The 5,078-nt window shown below is 29.6% G+C and overlaps 1 non-coding gene across 1 annotated transcript; it reads right to left on the bottom strand.

Annotated features, from left to right (window-relative positions):
• Positions 1-428: 428 nt before the first annotated feature.
• On the bottom strand, positions 429-508 carry HRG_12139. Its single transcript has one exon. It is a non-coding gene; the product is annotated as a tRNA-Leu (tRNA).
• Between the last annotated feature and the right edge of the window lie 4,570 nt (positions 509-5,078).

Below are 5,078 nucleotides of genomic sequence, written 5' to 3'. Positions count from 1 at the left end.
GTAGTACGAGCGTTTTTTTTTTAGTTAACGGTTAATAGTTAATTATATAATTATCTCCGACCTTATCTTATAACGATATCTTCCCGGGCTCTACCTTGTTTTTCCGCCGTAAGGCTTAGCGGGCTATTTTTTTATTAATGCCGGCCTTTAGCCGGGCCGGTAGTTAGGTTATCGCACCGGCTTCGCGCCGTACTTATCGAGTTGCTAGTATCGGCCCTAGGTTTTTGTTTTCCCGGTCGGGGGGCCTAGACCGGGGTTAGGGGGAGGTCCTAACGAATTCGTCGCTAGGTCCGGGTAAGCGAGGTCCGGGCCGGCCCACTTACAGCGGGGCTAGACTGCTAGTGTATTTATAAGCGCTTCTAGAAGCGCTAATTAGCTAATTAATAAGCAGGTTAGCGTAGTCTACTAGTCCGACTAAAAATTAATTGTGCCCCCGGCCGGATTCGAACCGACTCTAGCGTTATAGCTAGCAGGCTTCCTAGGTATATAACCACTATACTACGAGGGTAAATTTATATATAAAATAAAGCTCTATTACGAAAAAGAAGGGATTACCTTTAATTCTAGTCCTCCTAGGACGCCGGAATCTAATAGTAGAATAGAAAGAATAAATCGTACTATATTAGAAAAAGTACGAGCTCTTTTATTTACTACTAGGCTTCCTAAATATCTATAAGGAGAAGCTGTTTTAATAGCTACCTATTTATATAATAGCTTACTATATTCTACGATAGGATTTAAAAGTCCTATAAAAAAAAGGGATAATATAATACTACCCTTTAAGACCTTAAATAAATTTAAGACCTTTAAAAGCTTTATATATTATAAGAATAAAGACCTTAATGATAAGCTAGATAATAGAGCTTTTAAGGGAATAATAGTAGGCTATTTAGAAAATATATATAAAATCTAGGATTTTACTAAGAGAAAGATTACTATCTCTAGAGATATTACTATACTAGAAAATAAATTTATAAAAAATCTAGAAATTTCTAGTAGTAATAATACCTTTGATTTTAATTATATTCTAAATAAAGATAAGCTAGAAAGCTATATCCCTATAGAGGAAGCTACTAAAGAACCTAGAGATAAAAGTCCCTTGCCTTTTATAAAAGAACAGTCTTTAAATAATAATCTTATTCCTACTACTAGTAAAATAGTAGTAGAATTACCTAAGAAGCTAGAAGGGTTTAATTCTAACTATATCGAATACCCTAACGTTAATTTATTTCTAAACTACGATTTTATAGAGTTAATTCTAGCTAGTATAGAAAATTAGGATCTAAAAATTCTAAAGACCTATAAATAGGCAATAAATAGCCCTAAAGTAGCATTTTAGAAAGAAGCTATAATTAAGGAAATTAGCTAGCTAATTAAATATAAAACTTAGGAATTTTCCTACCTCCCTAGGGATAGGGAGGCTATAGGAGGCCGCTAGGTCTATACTATTAAGAAGGATAGTTAAAATAATATAATAAAATATAAAGCCCGTTTCGTAATATAGGGATTTAAGTAGATCTATAGCTTAGATTTCTTAGATACCTTCTCGACTATAGCTAGACCCGAATCTATTAGAATTCTACTTATTTTAGCTATTATCTACGAATTTAAAGCTTTATAGATAGATATAATACATGCCTTTATATATACCGATATAGATAGCGAAGTATATATCGATCTTCTTATAGGCTACGAAGAATACGCTCTTAAAGAATATTATTTAAAATATAGATTAGCTTATAGAGCTAAAGGAATTAAATTAACTAAATTCCTAGACCTATATAAAACCGGTTAAATTAAAGCAAAGCTAAAGAAAGCATTATATAGCTTAAAATAAAGTCCTAAGCTCTAGTATAATTATTTAAAAATTATACTAAATAATGTTAGATTTCTTCCTCTTTTAATAGATAAAGGAGTATTTATAAATAAGGACTATAGTATAGCCTTAGTAATTTACGTCGACGACTTTCCTATAATAGGGCCCTTTAAATCTATAATAAAAGAAAGATTATTTAAAGAATTATCTAAATTCCTAGATTTTACTATCTTAAGAGATATAAAAGACTTCTTAGGTCTAAATATTATAATAAACCGAGAGAATAAAGAGCTATATATATCCTAAGAAAATTATACCTTAAATAAATTAAAGGAATTTAATAAAGAAGGTTTAGGAACTTTAAATTTACCCGCTATAGTAGGCTTTAAGCTTATAAAAGTAAAGGAATTACCTTTTAAGGAAGGTATATTATAATTTTAGAAAGAAATAGGATCTCTATTATACTTAGCTTTATTTACTAGGCTAGATATCTTATATTCTATAATTTCCTATACTAGATTCGCGGCTAAGCCCGACTAGACGTATTTTAAGGCTTTAAATATAATTTAGAAATATTTAAATAAATTCCCTAGCCTAAAGATTAAATATAATTATAATATCCCTTTTACCTATCTATATATAAAGGGTTTTACCGACTCTAGCTAAGCGTTAGATTTAATAGACGGAAAATCCTTTTCTAGTTACTATTTTTATATATATAATAATATAATAAGCTAGGCTTACTCTAAGTAAAAGGCTATTACCCTTTATACCTACTAAGTAAAGTATATTAGCCTTAGGGAGGTAAATAAAGAAGCTATTTATTTAAATATACTTTTTAAAAATATTACTAAGGATCTATCTATTAAGATTCTTAATACTATACCTCCTATTTTAATAGATAATACTACTACTATTAAATTAGTAGAAAATCCGGAATTTTATAAAAGGTCTAAGTATATAAGATTAGCTTATTACTATACTAAAACTAGTATAAGAGAAAGGGAAATTAGAGTTTTTTATATTAAATTACAAGATAATATAGCTAATATTTTTATAAAGGAATTAAGACCTAGATTACTTTATAAATTTAGAGACGGTCTATCCTTAATATAAGTTCCTAAGTAATTAAAAGGGGTTTTTAGATATTTCTTATACTTTCTATATCTTTCCCTTACTAGGTTTTTCCTTTTTAGGTCTCCTAGAGAAATATTTACTAGGTTTTTATCTATTAAGATTTTCCTAGTAATAATAGGTTTTACATTATATAAGGTTATCCTATAAATAATTATTATAACTATAGAATTTTCCTACTATAGGTTTTTCTATTAGTATATACCTAAGGATTTTTTTCTTAAGAAAGAATAGGTTTTTATATATCTTATTAAGGTATAAGAATAGTTTTCCTAAATTAGGTTTTTACCCTATATATATACTACTATAAATAAATTAGTAAAGAGTATATAAATCTACTCTTTAAGGGAGGCTATAAGGAAAGGTGTTCCTACTATAAATAAAGTAGCTATAATATACTCTCCCGATTATATAAGCTAATAAGTAGTATATTAATTATAGATAAAATCTTATCCTATAGAGTAAGAATCGCTCGTTACTTTATATATTATTATATATTAAATAGGTTCCCGGTTATCGTATAATTAGGAATCGAAGGAATAGAGCTAGCCTAGAATACTAGCTAAGACCTCTTAAGACCTCTTAAGAATACTAGTACGACTAACCTCCTTTAAACACAAATATTAATAGAACTAAGATACTTCTAGATATACTTAAGGTATTACGGAATTCCTTAGTCTTAGGGCTATACGGCAGCCTAAATCTAGTCCTAAAAGGTTCTTCCGTTTAGCTATAACTGTCTATATAAGATAGTATGTCCGCTAGTAGATAGAGAAAAAATTATTAACTTTAATACCTCTTCTATATACTAATATATTACTAATAAATTCTATTAAATATCCTACCTTATACTCCTTCTTCCTCTCTATTACGTAGTCTTATATAATTCCTTAATTTCCTAAAATTCCGCTTTTACTTATATACCTTAAGAATAATAGAACTATATCCCACCCCTTAGTTTATATATAAATAAGACTAGCGCTCTTACTTTAAAGCTACTTACTTAAATAAAACCCTTATTTAAGAGGTCCTTTAGCGTCTTTTTTAGTACTAGTAGCTTTATATATAATATACTATATAGCGGTCTAAACAGTATAGGTAGTTCCTTCCCCTTTTTATTAATATAAAGTACGATCCTATAATCTACCCCTAGCTTATATAGGTTAAGCTTATTTACTTCCTAGGACTTAAATAGCGGTAGGAGGTTATAAAAGCGCTTTAGTATTTACTATTATAGCTTAAAGGGCGACTTTAGCTTCTTTATTTAAAGGGCCTTATCGATATCTACTAAGCTAACTATATAAACTACTATATTAGCTACTACTTAGCCTTCCTCCCGCTCTACCTATTATATAGTTCTTATAAAGATAGAGGTAAGGACTTCTTAGGCTAAGTATAAAGCTTATACGCTTAGTCTAACGCCTATAGAACTATCGTTATAGTAGACCTATTATTATATAGGCTTAAACTATAGCTTCTTTTAATATAGAACTAAGTATAACTCTATATATAATAACTAGGGTTTCCTAAGGATTAAGGGAAACTCTAGTTAAGGGATTATATAGGCTATAATAAGCTTATAGTAACTATTAACCTTTATAGCTAGCTATATAATACCCTTAATTACTATACCTTTTATCGCGCTTAAGGCGCCCTTTACTTACCTTAAGGCGATCTTTTCTACTAGTACTTATATCTCTTATATAAGCGCCTTATTAACTATAGCGTAGTACTAGTAGCCCTTATCTATAAAGGCAGCGATAGGTAAAGAGTTATTAATTATAACCTATATTAAAGTAGGCTCCTTTTCTATATAAGTAGATAATTCCTCTTTCTCCTTTACTAGTATTAGTAATTAAGGCTTTAGAGCCTATTTTTACTTTAAAGCTACTCTTTTTCCTCTAAGCTTAGGGGCGCGGAGTCCTTTTTATTATTTAAGGTTAAAAGTAGTTTTATCTTCGCTATCTAAACTACTATAGGCCGCTTAGCTAAAAAGAAGGGGTATTTTAATATAAAGTATATAAACGCGCTATAACGTAAGTAGCGGCCGTTAGCCTTCTTTTTCCTAATTTCCTTACTTATTACTTACTTCGCCCGCTACTTAAAATATAGGATAATATAAGGGATA

Source organism: Hirsutella rhossiliensis, assembly GCF_020360975.1.
Source record: "Hirsutella rhossiliensis strain HR02 chromosome Unknown scaffold00016, whole genome shotgun sequence".
NCBI lineage: Eukaryota > Fungi > Ascomycota > Sordariomycetes > Hypocreales > Ophiocordycipitaceae > Hirsutella > Hirsutella rhossiliensis.
Note: the sequence above shows the minus strand (reverse complement) of the source record. Positions and strands in the feature narration are given on the sequence as shown.